Below are 16,587 nucleotides of genomic sequence, written 5' to 3' on the forward strand. Positions count from 1 at the left end.
GGTGTGGGAGAGAGAGAAAGAGAGAAGATATAAGTGCTTTTAAATTATTAAATGAAGAAAGGTGAAGTTGAGTATACTCACAGTAATCCAAAGATGACAGTGAGTTCAGCAGGATTCTCTGTCTTCTCCAACTCTCTTTTCGTTTCCTGAGAGTCTGCCTCTACTGGTATCTCACTCCGCTGTCTGGCTACAGGAATTGACGGCTGATTGCTTTATTGTTCTCAGCAATGCTCTGGGCCATTAATTGCTCCACAGTCTAATCCAATTAAATTTGAACCCCTTTGCAAAGACAGTCTTTGAGGCCTGTTTCAATCTCAGGAAAGGCTTTTGTTAGCTGTCTCTTTCCCTAATTATTTCTGTTCTGTCGTTTAACTTATTGCTATCATGAAGCTACCAGCCTCCTCATAATTGCTTACTACCAAAATCTCCATTGCTTTTGATAGCAGCCTTAGACTTCAGCTTTACCACATTCCCTTAGGGAGAGCTATGGAGCTCTCTATTCTTACAGCCTGCCTCTCCCGCTGGGAAAAACCTCTGTCCCACTGCTCTGGAGCTGAGGGAAGGAAGAAGGGCCTGCCTCTGTTGGAGTGTCATCTCTGCTTTATGTGTGGGGCATTGGGAGGAGGTGGTAGCCCTGATCTGTCTTCTCTCCTGGCATGGAAACAGGACTGTAAAAGTGAGTTGAGGTAAAAGCCATTGAGCCCAATATTTTTGGCCTGTCTATAATAGAGCTTCTGCAACATGGAGCTGGTGGGTGGGAAATAAGAAACTCTAGCAGCTTGCTTCTCCAGGAAGAAACTGTAGCCCTAGGCTGGAGCTTAGGGAAGTAGAAGCTCTTTGTTCTTACCCACAGCTGCCTAGAGCAAAGTTTCCATCACACTGAGATGGGGTTTGTTGTAAGGAGGGGTTGGAATTCTGCTTAAACGTCACAGACTCTTACTATTCTTACAGAGACTTATAAATTGTATTTATTATTTATTTATTTTGAGATGGAGTCTTGCTCTGTCCTCCATGCCGGAGTGCAATGCACAGTCTCAGCTCACTGCAACCTCCACCTTCTAGGTTCAAGCAATTCTTCTGCCTCAGCCTCCTGAGTAGCTGGGATTACAGGCATTTGCCACCACACCGGCTAATTTTTGTATTTTCAGTAGAGATGGGGTTTTGCCATGTTGGCCAGGCTGGTCTAGAACTCCTGGCCTCATATGATCCGCCCATCTCAGCCTCCCAAAGTGACTTAGTAAATTGTCTTAAATAAATTCCACTTTCTTCATCTGCTGTATGCCCTTAGAACAATTTCCAGAAGCCTTAAATTATGTTGTCATAATGTTTACCAGTTAGAATTGGTTAGCTGAGGCTAGGTGCAGTGACTCATGCCTGTAATCCCAACACTGTGGGAGGCTGAGGCAGGCGGATTACCTAAAGTCAGGAGTTTGAGATCAGGCTGACCAACACGGAGAAACCCCCATTTCTACAAAAATACAAAATTAGCCGGTGTGGTGGCAAATGCCTGTAATCCCAGCTACTCAGGAGGCTGAGGAAGAAGAATTGCTTGAACCAGGAGGCAGAGGTTGTGGTGAGCCCCGATCGTGCCATTGCACTCCAGCCTGGGCAACAAGAGCAAAACGCCATCTCAAAAAAGAAAAAAAGAATTGGCTAGCTGAGGAGAGGATCAGTGGAGCTCCTCTTACCACTATTCTAGAAGTATTCCTTCTATATTAAAAAAATAAATAAAATTTTCCTAAGGCTAGGAGCCAGGAAACCAGAAGACTCAAAGAGGAACCTAAGGTTGGAATCTACCAAGACTGGCCTGCAGGGCAGTGAAGACTGTGCACTCTGCTTACTAAGCCATGTGCCCATGTAGCTGTGTTAATCTAGAAGAAATGGCACATTTTTCTAATGTGTGCAGGAAGAGGGGCTCTGCTTTCTAATTCACACAAAGGCACCAATGTAGTTGCACAGCCCCAGAAGCCATAGAGACTCCAGTTGATGGGTTATGTAGGATGAGTCAACCATCCAAAGCGGTGATTCCCAATTTTGGCTGCTCATTAGGATCACTTGGGGAGCTGTTGAAAAATACCAATGTGAGGGTCCCTCCTAGACCAATTAAATCACACTCTCTTGGGATGGGGCCCAGCCATCAGTATTTTTAATGGCTCCTCAGAGGATGCTAATGTACAGTCAGGATTGAGAACCACTGATCTAGAGCTGGGAGCCAGGGGAATGAGATTCTTTGAACCTAAATACCTCAAGAGGATGTAAGCTGACAGTGGAGTTCCCATGCTGGCAGCTGTAAAATGCTGTAGAAGTAAATAGTGACTAAAATTGGCAGAGCAAAGTAAGTCAAATTTACAGTAAGTAGTTTCTTTCCTGAAAGAAATTGCTCAAGTTGTCCCCAAGTAATAAGAAAAACAGACAATGACACTGTAAACATGGTTTCCACACATGCCCACTGCAGGTCCTCATTGATATGGCTCACCCAAGCCTGGTCAATTATGTCTCCTTGTGTGTTGATGATGCTCTGGTGGCAGGCCCTGCCCACTCGTCTGGCCACTCTCTACTCCATGCTGCTCTTGGCATAGATAGACAGAGGCTGTCTTTACAGAGGCATTAATTCCCCAAAGCCAGAGAATATAATGCCTTCGTCCCAGGGACAGGCCTTTAACAAGAGGACTCTACTTGGTTCCTAGAATGTTCTGCCCAAAAAGTACTCTATTGCATAGAAAGAAATCATTGCATCAAAAAAAACTGGTGATGAGAGAATTTATAAAATGTTATGGAACTTCTCTCTGTCATTTGCCAACCCCTTTCTTGTCTTGGATGCTCAGGCTTGTAGGAAGTCCTCGGTGTGCTCCATAAACACCGTTTTGTTCCCTTCTTTCCTTCTTCCAGAAACCCCCTTACTCATTCAAAAGCACCATAGCATGGTAAAATTTAAACATTTGGTAGAGATCTTCTAAACAAGGGAAGGCATACACATGGCTTATATGACCCACTTTCTCATCCTTTACTGCCTACAGATATCTATGATTGATTCACGGTGCTCGTTCCTGGGAACCCACCTGCAGGCAGCCTCTCTAGAGGTGAAACATGAGTAGAAACTTCTTTCCCACCTCTGAATCAAACCAAAAATAACTTGGTACAGTGAGATGAGTTTGACCAAGAATCACACTTAGATTGAAAATTTAGCCTAGCTACTTCAGGCTGTTGACTTTAATAAGTTACTCCATCTCTCTGAGTCATATCAGCTCAATGGGAGAACTAATGCTTACCTGTGTTATTGAATTAAATAATCACAGTGGTCCACCTCACAGCGTATAAGGTACTCATACTTCCTTGCTCCAGTAAGGGAGGAAAACAAAACTCTTCCTTTACACTCCTAGGTTCTCTGACTGGGGACCTGAAAATTAAATGGGCAAAAGACAAACAAGAGGAAAATGAATAGAGAGTATTACATGTGCAATGCATCTACATCTGGGAGAAACTCAGATGAGTGATTTAAAGGAATGGATAGAACTTGGAGCTTGTATGTTCACAAAGAACAGTAAATTTGTAGAGAAGTGACAAGATGAAGGATAACGGGTTTAGGCTTTTAGGGGCAGCAAGCTGTGGGAAGGTAAATATATGGGGAAAATAAGGGTTATTTCAGTAAGTTTCATTATGTGAATTCTTCTAAGTGCTGTCCCAGGGCTGATAACTCTAGAGTTACCTCCAGTGCCTACTAAGAATCTAAGCCTGCAAAATGGGAGGAAGGGAGAGAGCTATATTCATTCAGTCATTCATTCACTTATTTTTGGCATCTGCTGTTTCTCAGTTGTTTTCAGTTCAAAATAATCTTCATGCCAAAGTGGCATATTTTAGGGTAACATATTCTGATCCCCTACACTCCCCATCCCAATGCGCGCGCGCGCACATACACACATACACACACACACACACAAAACACATCCCTTCACAAGAGAGGAAAACGAATAAGACCTCAGTGATAAAATGACTTGCTAGTTAGTGACACCTTAGTCAGTGGCAAAATTACTAATACTCAATCAACAGACCTGAAAAATGAATAATAACAATCTCAACTCAGGACAAATGGCTTTTAAGTGTTACATAGTTTATTAGTCCATTCTCACACTGCTATAAGGACAGACCTGAGGCTGGGTCATTTATAAAGGAAAGAGGTTTAATGATTTACTATTCAACAGGGCTGGGGAGGCCTCCAGAAACTTAAAATCATGGCAGAAGAGGAAGCAAATACATCCTTCTTGACATGGTGACAGAAAGTAGAAGTGCAGAGTGAAGTGGGCGAAAAGCCCCTTATAAATCAGATCTCCAGATAACTCACTCACTATCAGGAGAACAGCATGGAGATAACCGCCCCCTCCCACGGGAGCCCTCCCACACATGTGGGGATTATGGGAACTACAATTCCAGATGAGATCTGGGTAGGGACACAGCGAAACCATATCACCTAGATTGATCTACTGAAAAATATACCCTGCCAGTCTTGGCATATCCCATACAACTTCCCATTCAGAGAAACACTAGCAGCATTCACACAGAAAGAGTCTAGACATGCGGACTTCACTCATGCAATACAAAAAAAAAACACATTGGATTCCTGGGCCTGGTGATGGAGCTTCTTGGTAGGAAGGTGGTGCTCCTTTAAGCAATTTTAAAAAGACATGTCTTTCAGTGGCTTTGGTCAGGGCTTCTCTGTTAGCCCTCAGAATGCCTGGCCCATAAAGAAGGGCCCCAGGAATTCTAAAGTCATTGGGAGACTGTGCAGATCTGAGAACAGCCTTCCCGCCCTCATCCCCTGCCTCACCCTCTGCATTTTTCCATCTCCCAAGCTCTCTTGTTTTCTGCACTTGTAAAAATGTCTTTATATTTATTCTAGCAGTAGCCTGCCATGCAATAAAAGAATGAGGGAATCTCATTAAAACTGTATCAGAAAGAAAAAGATGGAGTAGAGCTTGAAATTCCTACAATCTACACACAATAACCTAATCAACTAGAACACGAAGGTTAAATGGAGCCCACCCTATGGTGAACCTAGAAGACTGAACCACTTCCTGGGGAATTGCTACCTTTAGCATACCTAGTGGTAGCCATATTAAATGCAGGCATGAAAAGCCCTTACATTTTACAGCACTTTTTACCTTCCTACTTACTTGCACAATTATTTATTTTACTGAATTCTGTAAAAAGGCCCAGGAAGGAGAGAAAATTTATTACTATTACCCCATTTGGAGAGTAAAGGCAAAAGAGGCAGTGAGGTTTCTCTAAGGTTACCTCGTTAGTGGTGGGGTAAACCCAAGCCAAGAGTCCACTCTTGTTTCTTCGCACATACCCACATCTTCTCTTACTTAAAATGAACCCAGGCTGAAACATAGTCAGATGACTGACCTAACAATTGTACGATCATCTTTCTCTCCCTTGGCTTGTAGTTTGAATTTGATTGACATGAACCTAAGTAAAGAGAACACAGTATTTGCTTAGAACTAAAAGTGATATCCTGTAAATCTGCCCTAGCCTGGAACTGAAACAGACCGGATAATCCCATAGATAGCTTTTTGGAAAAACATACAAATTGACCCTGCTGGTCTTAAAGCTTGAAACTTACATTTGTTTTATCTGAGTTTCTTCCTCAGGAAAGGACCTTCAAGCCTCTCAAAAAAAAGTATCAAAGACCTGAAACTCACCAGATCCCAGCATCCGAACAATGAGATGCTGGACTCCTCCTTCATCATGATGGTTTCCTTGCACCTGGTAGCTCCTGTTTTCTTACATGTTGTGTCCTTTCTTCCCACCTGTATAAAATCCTACCTTTAGTCAGTCAAGGAAAGGATTTGAGACTGATCTCCCATTTCCTCAGCTGCAGCACGAATGAAAGACTTCCTCCTTGACAATACTCATCATCTCAGTTACTGATTTTCTGGGTGGTGAACAGCAGGACCTAGACTGAAGCCCTGGTGTTTCAGTAACAGAACCACAGGACTGACAGGAGGCTCTGAAGTCCGTATGGACAGCAACACTGACTGTCTGGAAGCAGCATAGACACCCTGCTAAACATGTACCTATTCCATACATATGCATGTCCTCTGTACAGAACAATATGTCCTGACATAACTATGTTAAGTCATAGTAGTTATAGTCAGGACATATTTTCTCAATCAAAAGATACTAAAAGTTGAATATGTTGGGGACAGTGGGGAGATTGGTGAATTTTTTTAGCATTGAAAAAGGGCCCGCAGAAGGTGAAAATCACTTCAGAGTCTTGGCTGACCTCCACTCAAAATTCACCATTCCTGACTTCCATTTCTTCAGGGGCCTGATCTCTGCTTTAAAATGATGGTAAGCTAATATGATAATATAATATGTATTAATAATTTAATGCTTACCCTTCCTAGGTAATATATGTGCATTTTAAAATGAGCTGTTTTAGACAACACACTTCAATCCAAAGTCAACTTTCTAACCCACGTTTCTCTAGCAATGACCTCTCACCTGAGTGCCAGACCTATGTATTCTCAGCTTACTAAATATCTCCATTTGAACCTCCCAGAAGAATTGAAAGGCAATACGTCCAAAATTGATCTCCACTTCTATTCTTCATCTCAGTCAGTGACACCACCTATCATCCACTTATCAAAGCCAGAGATCTGGGAGTTAGTCTACGTTCTTGGCCCAGCCAAGAGCGAGGCCAGTCTTAACTCAGCATTTCCCAAATGGTGTTTTATGAGCATCGTGTCAATAGGCAAAATACTTTCGCTGATCAAACAAGTTTGAAAAACACTAGATAGATGAAGTTAAACCTTTTCTATAGGACTTAGAGTTTCTAATATGTTGCCCTGAATTATGAATGTCCAAAAAGGAAAATATGCCATCTAATGTTCCAAACTCTTTTGCCCACGGAACTCTTATTTTCTTTGCAGAGTATCTTACAGGGTCTATGTATTACAGAACATACTTTGAGGAGCACCATGATTAGATATTTTTGAACTGTCTTTTATTATCATGCATTGTCTCATGCAATTGCTGTGTTGTAGATAAGTGGTGTTGTAACAGTGTACATATAAGAAGCTGAAAGGCCCAGGCATTACATGACTTGAAAGCCAGAAATGTGAACGAAAATATTTCCTTACAAATATTTATTGAGAAATCCCAGTCAAAATTTCACTGGTGACTCCTCGAGAAGATGGCACTGTAGGAGTAACTCAGGATTGCAGCTCCCAGTGAAAGTGCAGAGGGTGAGAGGATGCCACATTTCCAGACGGATCTTTATTGCCCACAGACCAGGAGATTCCCAAGTGTAGGAGCCCCACGGGTCGCCAGCGCGGCTGTTTTGGCCAGCACGGCTGTTTCGGCCGGCACCGCAGTGCAGCGGCACTCTTTACAAAATACGCTGATCTGGTTGCCCTGTTAAACCGGCAATTGGAGATTTCAGAAGGCAGATTAGCACATTCATCTGATTAAACAGGACTTAAACATAAAGCCAGGCCAGGAGATTCCTGGGCAGCGACGTTGTTTCAGCCGGCACAGTGGGTCGCTGCATGGGACTTCACACAGATCCTGGCGCCCTTTCAGCAACTGAACACCTGGGAGAGAGTCAACAGTTCAACTTAAAAAAAAAAGGGCTCTGAGTCAGGGAGCCAGGTGATCAGGTTCAGCGGGTCCCACCCCCAAAAAAACAAACAAACAAAACTGCAATTGGAAACACTCAGGGTTGAGAGTTTCACAGCAAGCACATCTGAACCCAGGATGGTGCAGCTTGGTGGGGGATGGGCGTCCGCCATTACCGAGGCACTCCACCCCTACAGAGGTAGTCTGCCATTGCTGATGCAGCCTGCTGCTGTCGAGGCAACCCGCCATAACAGAGAGAGTCCACAACTACAGAGGCGGGCCACCATCACCATGGCAGTTCTAACCACACCCATATAAACAAGACTGCAGCGAATTACACACGGCAGCAGGGCAGACCCCAGAGCAGCTCGTATAGCCTCTGCAGGCAGGCAGTGACTAGACTGCCTCCTTGCTGGACAGGACAGTGCAACGGATACTCATAATTAAAGCCCTAACTCCTCGGACAGAGCACCTGAGGAAAGAAAGGGGTTTATGAGTTCTGCTGCAGCAGACTTAAACGTATCTGCCTAGCAGCTCTGAATGAACAACAAAGCTCACAGCTCAGGACTTGAGCTCCTATAAAGTACAGACAGTCTCTTCAAGCAGCTCCCTGACCCCAGTATATCCAAAGAGTCACCTCACAAAGGACTGATCAGGCTGACATTTGGTGGGCATCATTCTGGGACAAAGATAACAGAAGAAGATACTGGTAGCAACCCTTACTTTTCTGCAGCTTCTACAGTGTTCCCCAGGCAAGCAGGGCCCGGAGTGGACCTCAGCAGTCCTACAGCAGAGGGACCAGATTGTTAGAAGGAAAACTAAGGAACAGAAATACTTCATCATCAACAATCTGGACGTCCACTCAGAGACCCAATCAGAAAATCAGCAACTACTCAGATGACAGGTGGATAAATCCACAAAGATGGGAAGAAACCAGTGCAAAAAGGAGGAAAACACCCAAAACCAGAACACCTCACCTCCTACAAGGGACCACAACTCCTCACCAGCAAGAAAACAAAGCTGGACAGAGAATGAGTGTGATGAAATCACAGAATCAGACTTCAGAAGGTGGGTAATGAGACATTTCCTTGAGCTAAAAGAACATGTTCTAATTCAATGCAAAGAAACTAAGAACCTTGAAAAAAGATTTGAGGAAATGATAACAAGAATGGACAACTTAGAGAGGAATATGAGTGAATTGATGGAGCTGAAAAACACAACACGAGAACTTCGTGAAGCATGCACAAGTTTCAGCAGCCGAATTGACCAAGCAGAAGAAAGGATATCAGAGGTCAAAGATCAACTCAATGAAATAAAACGAGAAGGCAAGATAAGAGAAAAAAGCGCAAAAAGGAATGAATAAAGTCTCCAAGAAATGTGGGACTATGTGAAGAGACGTAATCTACGTTTGATAGGTGTATCTGAATGTGACAAAGAGAATGAATCCAAGCTGGAAAATACTCTTCAGGATATTATCCAGAAAAATTTTCCCAACCTAGCAAGGCAGGCCAATACTGAAGTCCAGAAAATACAGAGAACACCACAAAGATATTCCGCAAGAAGAGCAACCCCAAGGCACATAATCGTCAGATTCACCAGGGTTGAAATGAAGGAGAAAATACTAAGGGCAGCCAGAGAGAAAGGTCAGGTCACCCACAAAGGGAAGCCCATCAGAGTCACAGCAGATCTCTTGGAGAAACCCTACAAGCCAGAAGAGAGAGGGGGCTAATATTCAACATCCTTAAAGGAAAGAACTTTAAACCCAGAATTTCATAGCCAGCCAAACTAAGCTTAATAACTGAAGGAAAAATAAAATCCTTTGCGAACAAGCAAGTACTCAGAGATTTTGTCACCACCAGCCTGCGTTACAAGAGCTTCTGAAAGAGGCACTACACATAGAAAGGAACAACCAGTACCAGCCACTCCAAAAACATACCAAATGCTAAATAGCATCAACAAAATGAATAATCTGCATCAACTAATGGGCAAAACAGCCAGCTAGCATCAAAACGGCAGTATCAAATTCACATATAACAATATTAACCCTAAATGTAAATGGGCTAAATGCACCAATCAAAAGCCACAGACTGGCAAATTGGATAAAAATCCAAAACCCATTGTTGTGCTGTATCCAGGAAACCCATCTTACAAGCAAGGACACACAAAGGCTCAAAATAAAGGGATGGAGGAAGATTAACCAAGCAAATAGAGAGCAGAATAAAGCAGCAGTTGCAATTCTCATCTCTGATAAAATAGACTTTAAAACAACAAAGATCAAAAGAGACAAAGAGGGACATTACATAATGGTAAAAGGATGGATACAACAAGAGCTAACGATCCTAAATCTATATGGACCCAATACAGGAGCACCCAGATATATAAGGCAAGTTCTTAATGACTTACAAAGAGACTTAGACTCCCACACAATAATAGTGGGAGACTTTAACACTCCACTGTCAATATTAGACAGATGAACCAGACAGAAAATTAACAAGGATATCCAGGGCTTGAACTCAGACCTGGAACAAGCAAGTCTGGTAGACATTTACAGAACTCTCCACCCCAAATCCACAGAATATACATTCTTCTCAGCACCACATCACACCTACTCTAAAATTGACCACATAATTGGAAGTAAATCACTCCTCAGCAAATGCAAAACAGCTGAAATCATAACAAACAGTCACTCAGACCATAGTGCAATCAAGTGAGAACTCAGAATTCAGAAACTAACTCAGAACCGCACAGCTTCATGGAAACTGAATAACTGGCTGTTGAATGTTGACTGGATAAACAATGAAATGAAGGCAGAAATAAAGAAGTTCTTCGAAACCAATGAGAGCAAAGACACAACATACCAGAATCTCTGGGACACATTTAAAGCAGTCTCTAGAGGAAAATATATAGCAACAAGTGCCCACATGAGAAGAGTGGAGAGACCCAAAATTGACACCCTATCATCAAAATTGAAAGAGATAGAGGAGCAAGATCAAAATAACTCAAAACCTAGCAGAAGACAAGATATAACTAAGATCAGAGCAGAACTGAAGGAGATAGGGACACGAAAAACCCTTAGAAAAATCAATAAATCCAAGAGCTAGTTTTTTGAAAAGATCAACAAAATAGACCACTAGCCAGATTAATAAAAAAGAAAAGAGAAAATAACCAAATAGATGCAATAAAAAACGATAAAGGGGAAATCACCACAGATTCCACAGAAATTCAAACCATCATCAGAGAATATTACAAACAACTCTATGCACATAAACTCATAAACCTGGAAGAAATGGATAAATTCCTGGACATTTGTGTCCTCCCAAGCCTAAACCAGGAGGAAGCTGAAACTATGAATAGACCAAAAACAAGGTCTGAAGTTGAGACAGCAATTAAGAGCCTACTTCACAAAAAAAGTCCAGGTCCAGATGGGTTCACAACTGAATTCTACCAGACACACAAACAGGAACTGGTACCATTCCTTCTGAACCTATTCCAAATAATCCAAAAAGAGGGAATCCTTCCCAAATCATTTTATGAGACCAACATCATCCTGATACCAAAACCCGGCAGAGACCCAACAAGAAAAGAAAACTTCAGGCCAATATCCATGATGAACATAGACACAAAAATCTTCAGTAAAATACTGGCAAGCCGATTGCAACAGCACATCAAAAAGCTTATCCACCATGATCAAGTAGGATTCATCCCGGGTATGCAAGGCTGGTTCAACATACGCAAGTCTATAAACGTAATTCACCACATAAACAGAACCAAAGACAAAAACCACATGATTATCTGAATTGATGCAGAGAAGGCCTTTGACAAAATTCAACAGCACTTTATGCTAAAAACCCTCAATAAACTCGGTATAGATGGAACATATCTCAAAATAATAAAAGCTATTTATGACAAACCAACAGCCAATATCATAGTGAATGGGCAAAAACTGGAAGCATTCCCTTTGAAATCTGGCACTAGACTAGGATGCCCTCTCTCACCACTCCTATTCAGTATAGTACTAGAAGTTCTAGCCAGAGCAATCAGGCAAGAAAAAGAAATAAAGGGTATTCAAATAGGAAAGGAGGAAGCCAAATCATCTCTATTTGCAGATGACATGATAGTATATCTAGAAGACCCCATTGCCTCAGCCCAAAATCTCCTGAAACTGATAAGCAACTTCAGCAAAGTCTCAGGATACAAAATCCATGTGCAAAAATCACAAGCATTCCTATACACCAATAACAGACTTAAAGAGAGCCAAATCAAGAATGAACTGCCATTCACAATTGCTACAAAGAGAATATAATACCTAGGAATACAACTAACAAGGAACGTAAAGGACCTCTTCAAGAAGAACTACAAACCACTGCTCAACAAAATAAGAGAGGACACAAACAGATCAAGAAGCATTCCTGTTCATGGTTAGGAAGAATCGATATCGTGAAAATGGCCATACTGCCCAAAGTAACTTACAGAATCAACGCTATCTCCATCAAGCTACCAATGACCTTTTTCATAGAAATGGAAAAAAACACCTTAAACTTCATATGGAACCCAAAGAGAGCCCACATAGCCAAGTCAATTCTAAGCAAAAAGAACACAGTGGGAGGCATCACACTACCAGACTTCAAACTATACTACAAGGCTACAGTAATCAAAACAGCATGGTACTGGTACCAAAACAGAGATATAGACCAATGGAACAGAACAGAGGCCTTGGAGGCAACACAACATATCTACAACCATCCGATCTTTGCCAAACCTGACAAAAACAGGCAATGGGGAAAGGATTCTCTGTTTAATAAATGGTGTTGGGTAAACTGGCTAGCTATGTGCAGAAAGCTGAAACTGGATCCCTTCCTGACACCTTACACTAAAATTAACTCCAGATGGATTAAAGACTTAAACATAATACCTGACACCATAAAAATCCTAGAAGAAAATCTAGGCAAAACCATTCAGGACATAGGAGTAGGCAAGGACTTCATGACCAAAACACCAAAAGCATTGGCAGCAAAAGCCAAAATAGACAAATGGGACCTAATGAAACTACACAGCTTCTGCACGGCAAAAGAAACAGTCATTAGAGTGAATCGGCAGCCAACAGAATGGGAAAAAGTTTTTGCAGTTTGTCCATCTGACAAAGGGCTGATATCCAGAATTTACAAAGGACTAAAACAGATTTACAAGAAAAAAACAAACAAGCCCATTCAAAAATGGGCAAAGGATATGAACAGACACTTTACAAAAGAAGGCATACATGAAGCCAACAAACAGATGAAAAAATGCTCATCATCACTGGTCATCAGAGAAATGCAAATCAAAACTACATTGAGATACCATCTTACGCCAGTTAGAATGGCGATCATTAAAAAATCTGGAGACAACAGATGCTGGAGAGGATGTGGAGAAATAGGAACAGTTTTACACTGCTGGTGGGAGTGTAAAGTAGTTCAACCATTGCGGAAGACAGTGTGGCAATTCCTCAAGGACCTAGAAATAGAAATTCCATTTGACCCAGCAATCCCATTACTGGGTATATATCCAAAGGACTATAAATCGTTCTACTATAAGGACACATGCACACACATGTTCACTGCAGCACTGTTTACAATAGCAAATACCTGGAACCAACCCAAATGCCCATCGATGATAGACTGGACTGGGAAAATGTGGCACAAATACACCATGGAATATTATGCAGCAATCAAAAATGATGAGTTCGTGTCCTTTGTGGGGACATGGATGAATCTGGAGAATGTCATTCTCAGCAAACTGACACAAGAACAGAAAATGAAATACCGCATGTTCTCACTCATAGGCGGGTGATGAGCAATGAGAGCACATGGACACAGGACGGGGAGCACTACACACTGGGGTCTATTGGGGGGAATAGGGGAGGGACAGCGGTGGGGGGGAGTTGGGAAGGGATAGCATGGGGAGAAATGCTAGAAGTGGGTAAAGGGGAGAAAGGCAGCAACTCACACTGCCACATGTGTACCTATGCAACTCTCTTGCATGTTCTGCACATGTACCCCAAAACCTAAAATGCAATAAAAAATAAATAAAATAAAATAAAAAATTTCACTGGTATTTTGGGGGCACTTCATGAAGTGTGTTTATGCTTAAAAGTAGGAGAAAGTCCAAAAGAATCCTAAACAAATAGCTGGCAGGAGTGATGGCTGGAATGTGCTGTTAAGGGTGGAGTTTTCGGGGGGTGGTTCTAGACTTACTCTCCACTGGTTTGTATTGTTTGAATTTGTTATAGCAAGCTTATGTTTATAATTTGTTTTCAAAATGTCAATACAGGAAAAAGAAAACAATAAACAAATCAAATGCCTGGCTATAGTACTGTTTTAAAAATCCATCAAAGAAGGCTGAGGCAGGAGAATTGCCTGAACCCAGGAGGCGGAGGTTGCGGTGAGCCGAGATCGCACCATTGCACTCCAGCCTGGGTAACAAGAGCAAAACTCCGCCTCAAAAAAAAAAATCCATCTAAAAGAACAAAAATGCAAGAAGAGCCACGCATTCTTGGAAAAGTAGGCAGTGTAAGAACTTGTGCTACCAATTATTACAATGTCATTTTCTTTTTCCAGGATGGATTCTCGTTCCATTGCCCAGGCTGGAGTACAATGGCTTAATCTCGGCTCACTGCAACCTCTGCCTCCCAGGTTCAAGCAATTCTCTTGCCTCAGCCTCCTGAATAGCTGGGATTACAGGCACCTGCCACCAAGCCCAGCTAATTTTGTATTTTCAGTTAAGACAGGGTTTCTCTATGTTGGCCAAGCTGGTTCGAATTCCTGACCTCAGGTAATCCTCCCACCTCAGAGTCCCAAAGTGCTAGGATTACAGGCATGAGCCACCATGGCCCGCCATGCTGGAGTCATTCTTAAAGTGAGATAATGGCATGGGTATATAGACCGAGGGATGAGTTAACCCAATAGAAACTCCCACAAATAGAGTCAAGGAGATATTGGCACCACACTCTAACCAACTGAGCTAACAGGCCATCATGTGAGGCAACAGACATAAAAATTTAGTAGATGATTAATGTGGCATTTTGAAAGAAAGGTAAACTCAACAAATTTTACTAAAACAACAGGGTAGCTACATCCCAAATAAACAAGCTTGAATTCCTAACTTATTCATTATACTAAAATAAATTCCACATAGATCAGACTTAAAAATCATTATGAAGCCTTGAAAATAATAAAAATAAACGTAGGTAACAATTTTTATAATTGCAATTTTGAAGGAAGCCTCTTAGACACAAACGCCAGAAATGATCAAATCAAAGACTGTACACTGTATAACACAAAAATTCTCTAAAACAAAAAAGATAACTGCAAAGTGATTTACAAACAACATATAGAAGAAAATGTTTGCAACATAAATGACAAATAGCATATTAATGATAAATCACTAGGGAAAAGAGAAATACTAGTAAACCACAAAAAATTATAAGCCCAAATTTCCTTAATTTAGCCTCAATTAAAATTAAAGTTAAAATCAGAGGTCATAAGTTTTTGTTTGTTTTATTTTTTTTTAAGAGCTGGCATCTTGCTATGTTACCCAGGCAAGTCTTCAACTCCTGGGCTCAAGCAATCCTCCTGCCTCAACTTCCCAGGTAGCTGAAAGCACACACGACTGGGCCTAGCTACAAGTTTTGAACAGCAGGGATATAAATAAAATATTGAGAAAAACCACTGAGCAAGTCTTTCACGTTGTATTGACAAAGATGAGGAAGAAATCTGAAGATAGTTAAAACTCAGTTACCTCAAAGAAACCAAGAATATAAATACTACCCAGGTTGGAGTGATGGTTCTTTCTTATAATCTTTACACTTAATTGGTATTTTGTCACCATGACATTGAGCCCTGGGTAGCTTATTTGATAGAAGCTCACTGGTGAGGTTCTGCTTTATAAATACCATTTTATTGCTACATAATCTTTAACATTGTAATAAGTATGCTTGTCTGGTATGGACAGTGTTGATTCATTGTTTATTTAGCAGATGAAAATGAATTTTAATTAATTCAACAAGATAATATTTAACCCACTAATTTTTACTTTACCGACATTATTTTAAATAATTCAACTAGGAAAAAAGGAAGAAAGTAAGGGAGGAAGAGAGGGGAAAGAGACAGAAAGTGTGTTTCAGTTTCCTTCGAGTTGGACTCTTTTTCTCCTTGCATAAATTGCAGTGCAAGTAAAAAAACAAATAGTATTGTCAAAACAATGGAGAATTTCAACTTTTTCCTCAACACGCTTTAATATGGAAAATAACAAAGAAACTGTACCAGTCAGGATTGCTTTTGGCTAAAAGCTACAGAAATCATAACATTAAGCAATAAATACATTTAATTACTTCAAATGACAAGAAGTCTGATAGGAAGTTCTAGGAATTGATTCAGTCTCTCACAGATGTCAACTTGCTGAGTCCACATCTCCATGATTCTCTTGCAAAATTCACCTCTTAAAAAAAACAAAGCAGTAAGGAAGCTTCTCTAGATGGGAAGTCCCCAGACCCCCAAAAGCTGACTCCTATGTCCCTTTTGCCCCCAGTGTACACATCACTGGCAGCACCTGTCAGACTGTACTGCGATTTTTCAGTTTTCCTGTCAATCAGCAACAGTGACGGGACTCCCAAGGCAATTGTTTGGTGCTAGAAATCAGATGGGGCCCTTAATAATGGCTCTTTGGATGTTGAGTAATGGTAAGCAAGTGGAAAGAGTTAGGGGAGTCCAGGCACTTTGCAGCATCCTTTTGGTCCTTCTTAGAACCTTGCATCTAAGTGGTAGAAAACAAAGGGGAACAAAACAGTAAGGAAATTCTGAAACACCGTAAGACCAGGAAGAGTGCACAGAGGTACAGGCATCGCCAGGCTGGGCCCAATTCAAATCCTGACAACTTAAACCCAAAGATGCTCAGGCTGCCAGCAGAGGTCTGACCAGACAAAACTGAATGTTT

At 41.5% G+C, this 16,587-nt stretch overlaps 1 long non-coding RNA gene across 2 annotated transcripts in view; it reads right to left on the minus strand.

Moving 5' to 3' along the window:
- Positions 1-16,587, minus strand: part of LOC144579031 (uncharacterized) — a 55,669-nt gene that overhangs the window by 16,292 nt on the left and 22,790 nt on the right. The window contains exon 5 of one of the 2 annotated variants that reach the window (XR_013525812.1): positions 3,270-3,397. This is a non-coding gene — a long non-coding RNA (uncharacterized LOC144579031). Of the gene's footprint in view, positions 1-3,269; positions 3,398-15,870; positions 16,093-16,587 lie in introns of those variants that run through there. The other variant, XR_013525813.1, reaches the window with a different exon arrangement.

The sequence above is a fragment of the Callithrix jacchus genome, chromosome 13 (assembly GCF_049354715.1).
Source record: "Callithrix jacchus isolate 240 chromosome 13, calJac240_pri, whole genome shotgun sequence".
In the NCBI taxonomy this organism is placed as follows: domain Eukaryota; kingdom Metazoa; phylum Chordata; class Mammalia; order Primates; family Cebidae; genus Callithrix; species Callithrix jacchus.